At 47.9% G+C, this 18,722-nt stretch overlaps 1 protein-coding gene across 1 annotated transcript in view; it reads right to left on the bottom strand.

Annotated features, from left to right (window-relative positions):
- The window catches only part of LOC139273907 (uncharacterized), a 269,855-nt gene that overhangs the window by 52,923 nt on the left and 198,210 nt on the right, over positions 1-18,722 (bottom strand). The window lies entirely within an intron of this gene.

Here is an 18,722-nt window from a genome sequence, read left to right as displayed (position 1 = left end):
GTGGTGCACTGCCGGACGCAGAGCTCCAAGTCCGCGTCAATACCAGGCCACCAGACGTGGGATCTGGCTATGGCCTTCATGAGAACGATCCCCCGGGTGCTCGTGGTCGAGCTCCCGGATAAATGCCTCTCTGCCTCGCAGAGGCATGACTACTCAGCTGCCCCACATCAGGCAGTCTTGTGTAGTGACAGCTCATGCATGTGCATATGGAAAGGTTTGATCTCCTCGGGGCAGGCATCGCGAGCCTCTGCCCAGTCACCAGTTAAGACACATCTTTTTACCAAGGATAACGTGGGATCGCTGGTCGTCCAGGCTCTGATTTGGCGAGCCGTTATGGGCGAACCTGTGGACTCAAAGGCATTGATTGCCATGACTATCTCACAGTCCTGTTCGGCAGACCCTTCCGTGGTCGCCAGGGGTAACCTGCAAAGCGCGTCGGCACAGTTGTCTGTGCCTGGTCTGTGCCTTATGGTGTAGTCGTAAGACACCAGCATGAGTGCCCAACATTGAATGCGTGCCGAGGCGTTGGCGTTTATTGCCTTGCTCTCGGATAGTAGGGATGTGAGGGGCTTGTGGTCAGTTTCTAACACGAACTTGGCCCCGAAAAGGTATTGGTGCATCTTTTTGACACCGTACACGCACGCGAGCGCCTCCTTCTCCACCATTCCGTACCCGCGCTCCGCCCGCGAAAATGACCTGGAGGCATAAGCTATAGATTGTAATTTACCCGCATCATTGACATGTTGTAAAATGCACCCGACCCTGTACGCTGACATATCACATGTAAGAACTAGCTTTTTACCTGGATCAAAGAAAGCCAAAACACTGTTGGAACACAGAAGGTTGCGTGCCTTATTGAAGGCGTGTTCCTGGGCGTCCCCCCAAAACCAATCACACCCCTTTCTGAGTAGCACATGGAGAGGCTCCAGCAGCGTGCATAAGTTCTGCATAAAGTTCCCAAAGTAATTGAGTAGTCCGAGAAAGGCGCGCAGTTCCGAGATATTCCAGGGCCTGGGTGTCAGGCGAATTGCTTCGGTTTTGGACTCTGTTGGGCGGATTCCATCAGCGGCAATCCTTCTGCCCAAAAATTCAACCTCGGCCGCGAGAAACAGGCACTTGGATTTCTTATCTCTTAGGCCTATCCGATCCAACCGCTTTAGTACTTCCTCTAAATTGCGGAGGTGGGAGTCGGTGTCCCTGCCAGTGATAAGTATGTCGTCTTGAAATACAACCGTCCCCGGGATGGACTTGAGCAGACTCTCCAGGTTGCACTGGAATATAGTAGCTGCCAACCTGATGCCGAATGGGCATCGATTGTACATGAAAAGGCCTCGATGTGTGTTGATGGTGGTGAGTAGCTTAGACTCTTCGGTCAGTTCTTGCGTCATGTACGCAGATGTGAGATCTAGTTTTGAGAAAAGTTTTCCTCCAGCCAATGTGGCAAATAGGTCCTCCACTCTGGGCAGTGGGTATTGGTCCTGTAGGGAGACTCTGTTTATGGTAGATTTGTAATCCCCACAGATTTGTACGGATCCATCAGGCTTCATGACTGGGACGATGGGACTTGCCCAGTCGCTAAATTCCACGGGTGAGATAATGCCTCCCCGCAGAAGCCTGTCCAGTTCATGTTCAATCTTTTCCCTCATCACATAGGGCACAGCTCTAGCCTTGTGATGGACTGGTCTAGCATCCTGTGTGATGTAGATTTTGGCTTTAGCCCCTTTCAAGGTGCCCATACCTGGCTGAAAGAGATGTTCAAAACGACTTAGAACTGTCGAGCAGGAGGTCCGTTCCTCTGACAACATGGCGTGAACATCATCCCATTTCCAATTTAGTTTTGCCAGTCAGCTTCTCCCCAGCAGTGCTGGGAGATCTCCGGGGACAATCCACAGGGGAAGTCAGTTCACTGTCCCTTTGTGTGTGACTGAGAGCATGACGCTGCCAAAGACTGGGACGATTTCTTTGGTATAGATCCTTAGTTTGGTATCGACCCTTGTGAGTTTTGGTCTGTTTCTTTTGTGCGGCCACAGCTGTTCAAATTGTTGGGCGCTCATGAAAGATTGACTCACTCCCGTATCCAGCTGCATGTTGACGGGTATCCCGTTGAGTAGGACCCTCATCATTATTGGAGGCGTCTTGTTGTAGGAGCAGTGGCCATTGATCGTGTTGACCCGCTGCACATCGGTGTCCCGGGTACTGTCCCCACCATCTTCTGGTCCGCTCTCCGACCCTTCCGATTCGTATACCAGCCGAGCTGTCGTTTTTCTGCACATGCGGGCCAGATGTCCTGTATCGTTGCAGTTTCTGCAAACGGCATGCTGAAATCGACACCCCCTTGATGAGTGCCTTCCCCCACATCTCCAGCACAGACCGCTTCCATTGTTTCCAAGGAATGAGCTGCGTCTGGCTGATCTCTCTTGAGCTTCTCTCAGTTTGTAGTTGATTGCTCGCATTGTGGGTTGATGAGGTGTGAACGGCCGTTCATGTGGCCCTTGATGGCTTCTGGTGCCACTGCCTGCTGTTGAGGGCTTGCTCTCCTGCCTTTGTCTGTGTGTGGGGGTAGCAGCTTGTTTCATGCTGTGAACCCCTTGTTCCGATGTTTCGTTAGTTGTCGTACCCGCAGTGTAGATCAACCTCGTTTCTTCTTCTCCTGCTAAGAATGTCTGTGCAACCAGTGCTGCTGCCTCTACGGTCAAGTTCTTGGTCTCTATGAGCTTTCGGAATATGCCTGCATGGCCTATTCCTTCAATAAAAAAGTCTCTCAGTACTTCTCTCCTTAATTCAACGGAGAACTCACATAAGCTAGCAAACCTCCGAAGTTCCACCACGAAGTTGGGTATGCTCTGGCCCACACAGTGTCTGTAGTTGTAGAACCTGTGTCTGGCCATGTGTAGGCTGCTCGCTGGCTTCAGGTGGTCTCTCACCAGTGTGCTCAACTCTTCAAACGACTTGCTTGCTGGTTTCTCGGGTGCCAGCAGGCCCTTCATTAAGGCATATGTTTTTGAGCCACAGCTGGTCAAGAGATGGGCTCTTCTCTTGTCTGCCTTATCGTCGCCTAACCAGTCTTTAGTTACAAAGCTTTGCTGGAGCCTTTCTATAAAGTCCTCCCAATTGTCTCCAGCGTTGTATTTTTCATCTGAGCGGTTGGTTGCCATTCTGTTGATTCTGTAATCCCATAACTCGTCGCCACTGTAAAGTCCTGTCCCTGCAGTACAGATTCACACAAGGCACATACTGAAGTCAAGGTCACTCAGGACATGCACCTTTAATACACAGCTCTTGAATGCCACACTTGCCTGAGACCTGTCTTTATATACCTGTGTGGAACAGGTATCCAGTGTCTCCTGCACATGCACCCCTGGTGGTAAGGTAAGCTTGTGGTTACAGGTCATCTCTAGTTACAGTCATGTATAGCATGGTAAGATACAGTTATGTACAGTAGTGTGAGATACATGACAACGACTACGTCTGCGGGAAGTGTATCTGCCTCCAGCTCCTGACGGACAGCGTTGCGGAATTGGAGCTGAAGGTGGATTCACTCTGGAGCATCCACGATGCTGAGAATGATGTGATTAGCACGAGTAGCGAGTTGGTCTTACCGCAGGTAAAGGTCCACAGCCAGATAGGGAATGGAAGACCAACAGGAAGAGCAGTGCAAGGAAGGTAGTGCAGTGGTCCCCTGCGGTCACCCCCTGCAAAACAGATACACCGCTTTGAGTACTGTTGAGGGGGATGACTCATCAGGAGAGGGCAGCAGCAGCCAAGTTCATGGCACCGTGGCTGGCTCTGCTGCACAGGAGGGCAGGAAAAAGAGTGGGAGAGCGATAGTGATAGGGGATTCAATTGTAAGGGGAATAGATAGGCATTTCTGTGGCCGCAACCAAGACTCCAGGATGGTGTGTTGCCTCCCTGGTGCAAGGGTCAAGGATGCCTCAGAGCGGGTGCAGGACATTCTGAAAAGGGAGGGTGAACAGCCCATTGTTGTGGTGCACATTGGTGCCAACGATATAGGTAAAAAATGGGATAAAGTCCTGCGAGATGAATTTAAGGAGCTAGGAGCTAAATTAAAAAGTAGGACCTCAAAAGTAGTAATCTCGGGATTGCTACCAGTGCCACGTGCTAGTCAGAGTAGGAATCGCAGGATAGCTCAGATGAATACATGGCTTGAGGAGTGGTGCAGAAGAGAGGGATTCAAATTCCTGGGGCATTGGAACCGGTTCTGGGGGAGGTTGAACTAGTACAAACTGAATGGTCTGCACCTGGGCAGGACCGGAACCAATGTCCTTGGGGGAGTGTTTGCAAGTGCTGTTGGGGAGGAGTTAAACTAATATGGCAGGGGGATGGGAACCAATGCAGGGAGACAGAGGGAAACAAAATGGAGACAGAGGCAAAAGACAGAAAGGAGATGAGTAAAAGTGGAGGGCAGAGAAACCCAAGGCAAAAAACAAAAAGGGCCACTGTACAGCAAAATTCTAAAGGGTCAAAGTGTGCTAAAAAGGCAAGCCTGAAAGCTCTGTGCCTCAATGCGAGAAGTATTCAGAATGAGGTGGATGAATTAACTGTGCAAATAGCAGTTAACAGATACGATTTGGTTGGCATCAAGGAGACATGGCTCCAGGGTGACCACGGCTGGGAACTCAACATCCAAGGGTATTCAACATTTTGGAAGGATAGACAGAAAGGAAAAGCAGGCGGAGTGGCGTTGCTGGTTAAAGAGGAAATTAATGCAATTGTAAAGAAAGACATTAGCTTGGATGATGTGGAATCGGTATGGGTGGAGCTATGGAATACAAAAGGGCAGAAAACTCTAGTAGGAACTGTATACAGACCTCCAAACAGTAGTAGTGATGTTGGGGAGGGCATCAAACAGGAAATTATGGGTGCATGCAATAAAGGTGCAGCAGTTATCATGGGTGACTTTAATATGCATATAGATTGGGCTAACCAAACTGGAAACAATACGGTGGAGGAGGATTTCCTGGAGTGCATAAGGGATGGTTTTCTCAACCAATATGTCAAGGAACCAAATAGGGGGGAGGCCATCTTAGATTGGGTGTTGTGTAATGAGAGAGGATTAATTAGCAATCTCTTTGTGCGAGGCCCCTTGGGGAAGAGTGACCATGATATGGTGGAATGCTACACTCGGATGGAGAATAAAACAGTTAATTCAGAGACCATGGTCCAGAACTTAAAGAAGGGTAACTTTGAAGGTATGAGGCATGAATTGGCTAGGATAGATTGGCGAATGATACTTAAGGGGTTGACAGTGGATGGGCAATGGCAGACATTTAGAGACCGCATGGATGAAGTACAACAACTGTACATCCCTGTCTAGCGTAAAAAATAAAAAAGGGAAGGTGGCTCAACCGTGGCTATCAAGGGAAATCAGTAATAGTATTAAAGCCAAGGAAGTGGCATACAAATTGGCCAGAAATAGCAGTGAACCCTGGGACTGGGAGAAATTTAGAACTCAGCAGAGGAGGACAAAGCGTTTGATTAGGGCAGGGAAAATAGAGTACGCGAGGAAGCTTGCAGGGAACATTAAGACGGACTGCAAAATCTTCTATAGATATGTAAAGAGAAAAAGGTTAGTAAAGACAAACGTAGGTCCCCTGCAGTCAGAATCAGGGGAAGTCATAACGGGGAACAAAGAAATGGCAGACCAATTGAACAAGTACTTTGGTTCGGTATTCACTAAGGAGGTCACAAACAACCATCCGGATATAAAAGGGGTCAGAGGGTCTAGTAAGAAGGAGGAACTGATGGAAATCCTTATTAGTCGGGAAATTGTGTTGGGGAAATTGATGGGATTGAAGGCCGATAAATCCCCAGGGCCTGATGGACTGCATCCCAGAGTACTTAAGGAGGTGGCCTTGGAAATAGCGGATGCATTGACAGTCATTTTCCAACATTCCATAGACTTTGGATCAGTTCCTATGGAGTGGAGGGTAGCCAATGTAACCCCACTTTTTAAAAAAGGAGGGAGAGAGAAAACAGAGAATTATAGACCGGTCAGCCTGACATTGGTAGTGGGTAAAATGATGGAATCAATTATTAAGGATGTCATAGCAGCGCATTTGGAAAGAGGTGACATGATAGGTCCAAGTCCACATAGATTTGTGAAAGGGAAATCATGCTTGACAAATCTTCTGGAATTTTTTGAGAATGTTTCCAGTAGAGTGGACAAGGGAGAACCAGCTGATGTGGTGTATTTGGACTTTCAGAAGGCTTTCGACAAGGTCCCACACAAGAGATTAATGTGCAAAGTTAAAGCACATGGGATTGGGGGTAGTGTGCTGACGTGGATTGAGAACTGGTTGGCAGACAGGAAGCAAAGAGTAGGAATAAATGGGTACTTTTCAGAATGGCAGGCAATGACCAGTGGGGTACCGCAAGGTTCTGTGCTGGGGCCCCAGCTGTTTACATTGTACATTAATGATTTAGACGAGGGGATTAAATGTAGTATCTCCAAATTTGCGGATGACACTAACTTGGGAGGCAGTGTGAGCTGCGAGGAGTTTGCTATGAGGCTGCAGAGTGACTTGGATAGGTTAGGTGAGTGGGCAAATGCATGGCAGATGAAGTATAATGTGGATAAATGAGAGGTTATCCACTTTGGTTGTAAAAACAGAGAGACAGACTATTATCTGAATGGTGACAGATTAGGAAAAGGGGAGGTGCAACGAGACCTGGGTGTCATGGTACATCAGTCATTGAAGGTTGGCATGCAGGTACAGCAGGCGGTTAAGAAAGCAAATGGCATGTTGGTCTTCACCAGACTGATTCCCGGGATGGCGGGACTGACATATCAAGAAAGACTGGATCAACTGGGCTTGTATTCACTGGAGTTCAGAAGAATGAGAGGGGATCTCATAGAAATGTTTAAAATTCTGACGGGTTTAGACAGGTTCGATGCAGGAAGAATGTTCCCAATGTTGGGGAAGTCCAGAACCAGGGGTCACAGTCTAAGGATAAGGGGTAAGCCATTTAGGATTGAGATGAGGAGAAACCTCTTCACCCAGAGAGTGGTGAACCTGTGGAATTCTCTACCACAGAAAGTTGTTGAGGCCAATTCACTAAATATATTCAAAAAGGAGTTAGATGTAGTCCTTACTACTAGGGGGATCAAATGGTATGGCGAGAAAGCAGGAATGGGGTACTGAAGTTGCATGTTCAGCCATGAACTCATTGAATGGCGGTGCAGGCTCGAAGGGCCAAATGGCCTACTCCTGCACCTATTTTCTATGTTTCTATGTTTCTATGTGGATGTGAGGCTTGCAGCAACGGTAAGTGTGCACGGGTGAAGTGAAGCTATGAATGTGAGGTGTGAGTCATGTTTGGCAGATTGTTGGTAGGTGAGTGATGGGGGTGTGGTGCATTGAGCAGTGTGTGAGGCACGTGATGCAGATGGTGGAATATGACATTTGAAGGTGAATTCACTGACACTGACCACTCATTTAAGGTCATTAAACTTATTCCCGCACTGCGTCCACATCCTCGGGGCAACAATGCTGACATTTACCACAGTGGTTATACTGCTCCCACTGCACTCTGGTCTGTTACCTAGAGGACCATCTGGCCCCCTGTGGAAAGAGGACCTTTCTCCTGGAGTTGACCTCCTGGACCAAGACCTCCAGTGCTGTATCCGAGAACCTTGAAGCCCTTTCTCTGGCCTGTTGAGCCATTACTCAGCCATTACTTTTTCTGACAGTAGCCTCCACAAACAGTTCCAGCACCTGTTGCAGGCAGAAGGCACCTCCCCTTTAAGAGGTGCAAACTACCTATAAGTAGTGCAGGCTAGCTTTAACTGGAGCTAGCCTTGCACGAACTTGGGCTCCCTGCTAAGCATTCAGCCACTAGGCAGCACGTTCCCAAACACGAAAATCATGTAAAGTAGCAGGCAGCATGAATTTTACGTGCTGCCTCCAGTCCTCTGAACGGGCGCAGATTGCTATCGTATCGCAATCCTACACCCGTTTTCGGGGGACACCAAATTTCTAGGCCAATGTATTTATGCCACATTCATTTAGCACAAAGATGTAAGGCCACCCCATCGAGGTCATCATGTGAGTCGTGTGCAACAGGACTTGTGCGCGAACTCTTCCTCTGGACAGCTGGCACCCAAGCTACCTTTTTGGCCTGGCCTGGCTGCAGCACCCTCGTTACCCGGTGTCTCACCATGTGCAGATCCCAACTCTATACTTTCCTCCGCGCAGTGCCATTTTCTGAGCTGGTGTCTGCGAGTGTCAAGTGCAATGCCGATGTCTCTTATTATTATCAGTCTCCTTCTTTAGTTTGGTCAACATGAGGAACAGGCTGGCCTGCTAGCAGTTCTTGGATATCTGAATGCGGAAAGGCACATGGGTCAGGTTGCAGGGGAGGGGGGAAAGCAAGATGTGCATGCTTACACCATCAGCAGCTTGTAAGTGAGAACAGATTGTGGGATGAGGGGGAAGTGGGATGTGAGAAGAAGGATTAGGTATGATCATATCATCATCAGCAATGGTTTTTACTTCCCCACTGGCCACAGACTCCACCACTGCCCCTCCAATAATTTCAAGCACCGATTTCCCAAGGTCGGTGAGTTTCTGCATTGCAGCTTGGCTGCCTCCCGCCTGCCGTTGCTCCCTCCTGTTATGTGCTACCTTTGCCTGCAAGAAAAAGGGAAGTGTGTCAGTGAGTGTAGTGCAATGTGTTTTGAGTGATGTGCCTGCCATAGTTGAATAGCTGTCAGTATGTGCAAGGTGTGAGATGTGGGTGTGAGTGTTGTAGTGGTGGTAAGGTTGTGAGAGTGAAGTAAAGCCATGATTGTGAGGTATGAATGGTGATAGCGAGAGAATTTTGGTAGGTGAGTGATGGGGTTGTGGTGCATTGAGTAGTGTTTGAGGCTTGTGGTTCAGATAGTGGGATATGGCATTTGCTGAAGCCTTCTCTCACTTTGAACTACCATGCCAGGACCAAGGCCTCCAGTGCAGCATCTGAAAGCCTTCTTGCTCGCTCCATTGGTTACTGTGCCATGCTTGCTCTACAATGACAATGGGGTGCTTCTGCAACCATGCACCTCCACATTAAGTAGTGCAAAGAGCCTAGGCCAAACTTTATTGGCCAGTAGACTGCACCCAATATTGCCCTGCCCCCTACCGTTGAGCTCTAAGCCAATCAGCAGCATATTTAGCAATGAGAACAGCGCTCCAATCATTATATTGAGCAGGCAGCACGAATTCTGCGTGCTGCCTGCATCACTTTGAACAGGCGCAGGCAAATAGCACTGGCTCATGACACCGCCCATTTTGGGACAAATCCAATCTCTAGGCCATAGATTTATACAACACTGAAGAAGGCCATTCATCCTATCATGCCTGTGCCAGCTCTTTAAAGCAGCTATCTAATTAGTCCCACTTCCTTGCTCTTTCCCCATAGCCCTGCAATTTTTTCCATTCCAAGTATATATCCAATTCCTTTTTGACAGTTACTATTGAATCTGCTTCCACCACCATTTCAGGTAGTGCATTCCAGATCATAGCAACTCACTGTGTAATTTTTTTGTCCTCATGTCACCCCTGGTTATTTTGATGATTAACTTAAATCTGTGTCCTCTGGTTACATCCCTCCTGCCAGTGAAAACGTCCTGAGGTTGTGAGAGGCGCTATATAAAGGCAAGTCTTTCTTTTTTTCATCAACCATCTCTGCTATTTCATCGAAGAACTCAATCAAGTTTGTCAGACAGATTTGCATTTCACAAGTGTTAATAACCTGTTGTTTATTAACACTTGTTCTTCCAAGTGACTATTCATTTTGTCCTGGATCAAAATCAAGCAATCAAGCATATGGGACTTTCACTAGTAGTTGCCTCACCACTGACGCTCAGCTGACTGAATCAGAGAACCATAGAAACTACAGCACAGAACAGCCAGTCGAACCATCGTGTCTGTGTCATCTGGAAAAGAGCTATCCAGTCGAATTCCACTTTCCAGCTCTTGGTCCGTAGCCTTGTAGCTTATGGCACTTCAAGTGCATATCCAAGTACTTTCTAAATGTGCCCAGCGTTTCTGCCTCTACCACCCTTCAGGCAATGAGTTTCAGACCCCCACCACCGTCTGGGTGAAAAAAGGTTCAACTCAACTGCCCTCTAATCCTTCTGCCAATTAATTTAAATCTATGCCCTCTGGTTATTGACTGCTCTGCTACGGTTCTGGTCCATATTTACCAGGTTTATCCCTCTCTCCTTTTTTGAACACGGGTGTAACATTTGCAACCCTCCAATTCTCTGGCATGCCTTCCAAGTCAAAGGAAGATTGGAAGATTAGGGTCAGAGCATCCACTCTCTCCATCCTTATTCCCTTACCAAACTAGGATGCATCCATCCAGACTGAGTGACTTTTCTACTTTGAATGCTACCAACCTTTTATGCACCTCCTCTTTATCTATTTTTATCCTATTGAATTTCTCTACCCCCTCCTCCTTTCATCATCATCATCATCATCATAGGCGATCCCTCGAACGAGGATGACTTGCTTCCATACCAAAAGGAATGAGTTTGCAGATGTTTCAATGAAGGACTCGATATTCCAGTTCTGAACTCGAGGGGTGGAAGATGCCTGTGCGTGGATTTTTTTAACGTGTGGTGACCGTTGCACATCAACCATCACATGGGCTTGACAGAGCTAAGCCTTTATCCAGTGGCAAGGGTTAACCAGGACGACTGTAGACCTGCTCTGCTGTATGGATCTAGTGCGCACACATATCACAGTGTGGGCTGGCCCGTGCTACACCTGGGACCTCGGCTCTTCTGGGCCCCGTACCCTATTTGCCGCACCTCCGCCACAATCTCTCACGGCACCTCCGCACCAAACATTTGCCGCACCTCTGCCACGATCACTCGCCGAATCTCAGCCATGATCCCTCACCGCTCCACCGCCCCAATCATCCGCCACATTTCTGCTCCGATCTCTCGCCGCTCATCCACCCCAACCTTTCTGCTACTCTGCTGTACCTGGGCCCCGCCGATGTTCCTGCCCACACTCCAAACGGCGAGCTGGGTTTTGATTACGTCACCCTCTGCTCTTATGAAGACAGATGAAAAGTACTTATTCAGTACCTCAGTCATGCTCTTTGTCTGCACGAGAAGATTTCCTTTTTGGTCTCTAATTGGCGCTACCCTTGCTTTAACTAACCTTTTACTCTTTACCTATTTATAAAATATTTTAGTGTTCCCTTTTATGTTATCCACTAACCTTTTCTTATTTCTTAACCCCACTTATTTGCTTTTTCAGTTCTCTTCTGTATTTTCTGTATTCTGTTTGATTCTCGACTGTATTATGAACCTGACATCATTAGTCAAAAGCAAAGTACTGCGGATGCTGGAAGTCTGAAATAAAAACAGAAAGTGCTGGATATACTCAGCAGGTCAGGCAACATCTGTGCAGAGAGAAACAGAGTTAATGTTTCAGGTTGAAATTTAGAATTCAGCAGAGGAGGACAAAGGATTTAATTAGGAGCGGGAAAATAGAATATGAGAGTAAGCTTGCAGGGAACATAAAAACTGACTGCAAAAGCTTCTACAGATACATGAAGAGAAAAAGATTAGTGAAGACAAACATAAGTCCCTTGCAGTCAGATTCAGGTGAATTTATAATGGGGAACAAAGAAATGGCAGACCAATTGAACAAATACTTTGGTTCTGTCTTCACGAAGGAAGACACAAATAACCTTCCGGAAATAATAGGGGACCGAGGGTCTAGCGAGAAGGAGGAACTGAAGGAAATCTTTATTAGTCAGGAAATTGTGTTCGGGAAACTGATGGGACTGAAGGCCAATAAATCCCCGTCGGTGAGGAGGCGAGAGTCCGTGGTCAGAGGCCTATAAAAAGGCCGCGAGATCAGGAGTTCGGGCAGCGTCGGTGAGGAGGCGAGAGTCCTGGGTCGGAGGCCTATATAAAGGCCGCGAGATCAGGAGTCGGGCAGCGTCGGTGAGGAGGCGAGAGTCCGGGGTCGGAGGCCTATATAAAGGCCGCGAGATCAGGAGTCGGGCAGCGTCGGTGAGGAGGCGAGAGTCCGGGGTCGGAGGCCTATATAAAGGCCGCGAGCTCAGGAGTCGGGCAGCGTCGGTGAGGAGGCGAGAGTCCGGGGTCAGAGGCCTATATAAAGGCCGCGAGATCAGGAGTCGGGCAGCGTCGGTGAGGAGGCGAGAGTCCGGGGTCAGAGGCCTATATAAAGGCCGCGAGATCAGGAGTCGGGCAGCGTCGGTGAGGAGGCGAGAGTCCTGGGTCGGAGGCCTATATAAAGGCCGTGAGATCAGGAGTCGGGCAGCGTCGGTGAGGAGGCGAGAGTCCGGGGTCGGAGGCCTATATAAAGGCCGCGAGATCAGGAGTCGGGCAGCGTCGGTGAGGAGGCGAGAGTCCTGGGTCGGAGGCCTATATAAAGGCCGCGAGATCAGGAGTCGGGCAGCGTCGGTGAGGAGGCGAGAGTCCGGGGTCAGAGGCCTATATAAAGGCCGCGAGATCAGGAGTCGGGCAGCGTCGGTGAGGAGGCGAGAGTCCTGGGTCGGATGTCTATATAAAGGCCGCGAGATCAGAAGTCGGGCAGCGTCGAAGAGGAGGCGAGAGTCCGGGGTCGGAGGCCTATATAAAGGCCGCGAGATCAGGAGTCGGGCAGCGTCGGTGAGGAGGCGAGAGTCCTGGGTCGGAGGCCTATATAAAGGCCGCGAGATCAGAAGTCGGGCAGCGTCGGTGAGGAGGCGAGAGTCCTGGGTCGGATGTCTATATAAAGGCCGCGAGATCAGAAGTCGGGCAGCGTCGAAGAGGAGGCGAGAGTCCGGGGTCGGAGGCCTATATAAAGGCCGCGAGATCAGGAGTCGGGCAGCGTCGGTGAGGAGGCGAGAGTCCTGGGTCGGATGTCTATATAAAGGCCGCGAGATCAGAAGTCGGGCAGCGTCGAAGAGGAGGCGAGAGTCCGGGGTCGGAGGCCTATATAAAGGCCGCGAGATCAGGAGTCGGGCAGCGTCGGTGAGGAGGCGAGAGTCCTGGGTCGGAGGCCTATATAAAGGCCGCGAGATCAGAAGTCGGGCAGCGTCGGTGAGGAGGCGAGAGTCCTGGGTCGGAGGCCTATATAAAGGCCGCGAGATCAGGAGTCGGGCAGCGTCGGTGAGGAGGCGAGAGTCCGGGGTCGGAGGCCTATATAAAGGCCGCGAGATCAGGTGTCGGGCAGCGTCGGTGAGGAGGCGAGAGTCCGGGGTCAGAGGCCTATATAAAGGCCGCGAGATCAGGAGTCGGGCAGCGTCGGTGAGGAGGCTGCTTGTGCAACTGCATGGAGAAGGCAATAAAGAAGCAGAAAGAAATCGAAAGGTGACGTCACAGCCAAGGGGGTAAGTGATAGGTAAGTAGCTTTTCATTTTCTTTCTTTATCAGCAAGTAACCTTTAGCATTGTTGTTGCCAAATTAAGTTTATCTAGGGGTTAAGTCATGGCAGGAGAGCTCGGACACATGTTATGCTCCTCTTGTACTTTGTGGGAAGTCAAGGACACTTCCGGTGTCCCTGACGACTAGGTGTGCGGGAAGTGTATCCACATGCAGATCCTGACAGACCGCACTGCAGCCCTGGAGCTGCGGGTGGATTCACTCTGGAGCATCCGCGATGCTGAGGATGTCATGAATAGCACATTTAGCGAGTTGGTCTTACCACAGGAAAAGGGTACACAGCCAAATAGGGAATGGGTGACCAAGGGGAAGAGCAATGCAAGGAAGATAGTGCAGGGGTCCCCTGCGGTCATCCCCCTACAAAACAGATACACCGCTTTGGGTACTGTTGAGGGGAATGACTCATCAGGGGAGGGCAGCAGCAGCCAAGCTCATGGCACTGTGGCTGGCTCTGCTGCACAGGAGGGCAGGATAAAGAGTGGGAGAGCTAAAGTGATAGGGGATTCGATTGTAAGGGGAAAAGATAGGCATTTCTGCGGCCACAACCGAGACTCCAGGATGGTATGTTGCTTCCCTGGTGCAAGGGTCAAGGATGTCTCGGAGCGGGTGCAGGACATTCTGAAAAGGGAGGGTGAACAGCCAGTTGCCGTGGTGCACATAGGTACCAACTATATATGTAAAAAAATGGATGATGTCCTACGAGATGAATTTAGGGAGCTAGGAGCTAAATTAAAAAGTAGGACCTCAAAAGTAGTAATCTCAGGATTGCTACCAGTGCCACGTGCTAGTCAGCGTAGGAATCGCAGGATAGCTCAGAAGAATACATGGCTTGAGGAGTGGTGCAGAAGGGAGGGATTCAAATTCCTGGGGCATTGGAACCAGTTCTGAGGGAGGTGGGACCTGTACAAATCAGATGGTCTGCACCTGGGCAGGACCGGAACCAATGTCCAAGGGAGAGTGTTTGCTAGTGCTGTTGGGGAGGAGTTAAACTAATATGGCAGGGGGATAGGAACCTATGCAGGGAGGCAGGGGGAAATAAAAGGGAGACAGAGTCAAAAGATAGAAAGGAGAATAGTAAGAGTGAAGGGCAGAGAATCCCAAGGCAAAAAACAAAAAGGGCCACATTACAGCAAAATTCTATAGGGGCAAGGTGTATTAAAAAGACAAGCCTGAAGGCTCTGTGCCTCAATGCGAGGAGTATTCGGAATAAGGTGGACGAATTAACTGCGCAGATAGCAGTTAATGGATACGATGTAATTGGCATCACAGAGACATGGCTCCAGGGTGACCAAGGCTGGGAACTCAATATCCAAGGGTATCCAACATTTAGGAAGGATAGGCAGAGAGGAAAAGGAGGCGGGGTGGCATTGCTGGTTAAAGAGAAAATTAATGCAATAGTAAGGAGGGACATTGGCTTGGATGATGTGGGATCGGTATGGGTGCAGCTGCGGAATACCAAAGGGCAGAAAACGCTGGTGGGAGTTGTGTACAGGCCACCAAACAGTAGTAGTGAGGTTGGGGACAGCATCAAACAAGAAATAAGGGATGTGTGCAATAAAGGTACAGCAGTTATCATGGGCGACTTTAATTTACATATAGATTGTGCTAACCAAACTGGCAGCAGTGCGGTAGAGGAGGATTTCCTGGAGTGTATTAGGGATGGTTTTCTTGACCAATATGTCGAGGAACCAACTAGAGAGCTGGTCATCCTAGACTGGCTGATGTGTAATGAGAAGGGACTAATTAGCAATCTTGTTGTGTGAGGCCCCGTGGGGAAGATTGGCCATAATATGCTAGAATTCTTTATTAAGATTGAGAGTGACAGTTAATTCAGAAACTAGGGTCCTAAACTTAAGGAAAGCTAACTTCGATGGCTTGAGGTGTGAATTGGCTAGAATAGACTGGCAAATGATACTTAAAGGGTTGACGGTGGCAATGGCAAACATTTATAGATTGCATGGATGAACTTCAACAGTTGTACATTCCTGTCTGGAGTAAAAATAAAACAAGGAAGGTGGCTCAACCGTGGCTAACAAGGGAAATTAAGGATCGTGTTAGATCCAAGGAAGAGGCATATAAATTGGCCAGAAAAAGCAGCAAACCTGAGGACTGGGAGAAATTTAGAATTCAGCAGAGGAAGACAAAGGGTTTAATTAGGAGGGGGAAAATAGAGTACGAGAGGAAGCTTGCCGGGAACATAAAAACTGACTGCAAAAGCTTCTATAGATATGTGAAGAGAAAAAGATTATTGAAGACAAACGTAGGTCCCGTGCAGTCGGACTCAGGTGAATTAATAATGGGGAACAAAGAAATAGCAGACCAATTGAACAAATACTTTGGTTCTGTCTTCATGAAGGAAAACACAATTGACCTTCCAGATGTACTGGGGAACCGAGGGTCTAGTGAGAAGGAGGACCTGAAGGATATCCTTATTAGGCAGGAAATTGTGTTGGGGAAATTGATGGGATTGAAGGCCGATAAATCCCCGGGGCCTGATTGTCTGCATCCCAGAGTACTTAAGGAGGTGGCCCTAGAAATAGTGGATGCATTGTTGATCATTTTCCAAAAGTCTATCGACTCTGGATCAGTTCCTTTGGACTGGAGGGTAGCTAATGTAACACCACTTTTTAAAAAAGGAGGGAGAGAGAAAGCGGGTAATTATGGACCGGTTAGCCTGACATCAGTAGTGGGGAAAATGTTGGAATCAATTATTAAGGATGAAATAGCAGCGCATTTGGAAAGCGGTGACAGGATTAGTCCAAGTCAGCATGGATTTATGAAAGTCCTTGACCAATCTTCTGGAATTTTTTGAGGATGTAACCAGTAGAGTGGACAAGGGAGAACCAATTGATGTGGTGTATTTGGACTTTCAAAAGGCCTTTGACAAGGTCCCACATAAGAGATTGGTGTGCAAGATCAAGGCATATGGTATTGGGGGTAATGTACTGGCATGGATAGAGAATTGTTTGGCAGGCAGGAAGCAGAGAGTCGGGATAAATGGATCCTTTTCGGAATGGGAGGCAGTGACTAGTGGAGTACTGCAGGACTCAGTGCTGGGACCCCAGCTCTTTACAATATACATTAATGATTTGGATGAATGAATTGAGTGTAATATCTCCAAGTTTACAGATGGCACTAAACTGGGTGGCGGTATGAGCTGTGAGGAGGATGCTAAGAGGCTGCAGGGTGATTTGGACAGGTTATGTGAGTGGGCAAATGCCTGGTAGATGCAGTATAATGTGGATAAATGTGAAGTTATCCACTTTGGTGGCAAAAACACGATGGCAGAATATTATCTGAACGGTGGCAGATTATGAAAAGGGGAGGTGCAACGAGACCTGGGTGTCATGGTTCATCAGTCATTGAAAGTTGGCATGTAGGTACAGCAGGCGGTGAAGAAGACAAATGGCATGTTGGCCTTCATAGCTAGGGGATTTGAGTATAGGAGCAGGGAGGTCTTACTGCAATTGTACAGGGCCTTGGTGAGGCCTCACCTGGAATATTGTGTTCAGTTTTGATCTCCTAATCTGAGAAAGGACGTTCTTGCTCTTGAGGGAGTGCAGCGAAGGTTCACCAGACTGATTCCGGGGATGGCTGGACTGACATATGAGGAGAGACTGGATCAACTGGGCCTTTATACACTGGAATTTAGAAGGATGTGAGGGGATCTCATAGAAACGTATAAGATTCTGACAGGACGGGACAGGTTAGATACAGGAAGAATGTTCCCGATGTTGGGGAAGTCCAGAACCAGGGGACACAGTCTTAGGATAAGGGGTAGGCCATTTATGACTGAGATAAGGAGAAACTTCTTCACTCAGAGAGTTGTTAACCTGTGGAATTCCCTGCCGCAGAGAGTTGTTGATGCCAGTTCATTGGATATATTCAAGAGGGAGTTAGATATAGCCCTTACGGCTAAAGGGATCAAGGGATATGGAGAGAAAGCGGGAAAGGGGTACTGAGGTGAATGATCAGCCATGATCATATTGAATGGTGGTGCAGGCCCGAAGGGCCCAATGGCCTACTCCTGCACCTATTTTCTATGTTTCTATGTTTCTATTACCTTTCGTCTGTTCACAGGAGCATTGTCAAACAAAATTTGACAAAAATTGTTGGCATTAGCAATTTATAGACTGAGGGGCAACAGAGAGACAATGTAAGAAACACAGGTTCTCTTAATTGAAATGGGGACTGAATGACTTTGTCCCTGTCTCTTTTACCAACACAAGCGCACACACACACAGTTATATTACCGAACTCTCCCTTACCTGGCTGCCCATGTGATCCAGGTATTATTACCTTTGCTTAAATACACAATGTAGACAATGGAGTATGTGTAAGTATGTGTCTGCTTGTTCTGATGCTCAACTGGCACCTGGATGGGAAGCTTCAGCAATTATATCATCAGCTACTATTTAAATTAATATCCGCAGTCCACTAACTTGCAGTTTGTCATCTTGTTGAAATAATTGGTTTTGGATGAACAAGTCGTGTGTTAACCCTGGAAATATAGTATTTGCAAGGACAATGATTATTTAATACTGCAGACCACAGGCCCACTGAGGAAACAGAAGCATGTATAGTACCTATATGTTATAAGATTAAATGGCCATACCCTGTATTCAAAAAAGAGAACCACAGCAGAACACTTTTGCTTTCCACCCAATGGCCTTTCTGAATCCCTGAGGGGGTGCATGGCCTCCTGCTGTTGCTGTTGACATGGTGCATGATACTCTGATTAATGCCGACTAAATAGCCCACTCATACCAAGGAAACGGATTTTTGTTATCAATTCCATATCCAAGCAGTAAAATACAGCTTGCAGTTAACAACACAGAGATGTATTTTTAAGCCAAGACTGCTATTTTCTGAGTAATAAGTCAACATTAAAAATCCTCATACCATCATTCAGCACCCTCACATGTTTTGGATTTGCTAATTCTTCTGAATCAGTACCCACAGTGCCATCGGGCAATTTATGTGATCAATTGGCATAACATTTGACTTCTTGAGTATTCAGTGCCATCTTTAGCTGATGTTAGACAATAAAACAACCGTGTTCAGTGCACCTCATTAAAAATGACCAACACGGGCAAACAGTAAGTTTAGATCAATGTTACAATTGGCCAGAAACTTTGTATAAAAGTACAGGGCAGTGACAACAACTTGCATTTCTAAAGTACTCCTCATAGGCAGAGAGAACTACCCAGGGAATTTGAAAGGACATAAGTGTAGTGGCTGAACAAGCAAGTATCAATGATGGAGTGCAGAAAGCATGAGATATAATAATAGCCTACAGTTAGAGGAG

Source organism: Pristiophorus japonicus, chromosome 9 (genome assembly GCF_044704955.1).
Source record: "Pristiophorus japonicus isolate sPriJap1 chromosome 9, sPriJap1.hap1, whole genome shotgun sequence".
NCBI lineage: Eukaryota > Metazoa > Chordata > Chondrichthyes > Pristiophoridae > Pristiophorus > Pristiophorus japonicus.
This window is presented reverse-complemented; position numbering and strand designations above follow the sequence as displayed.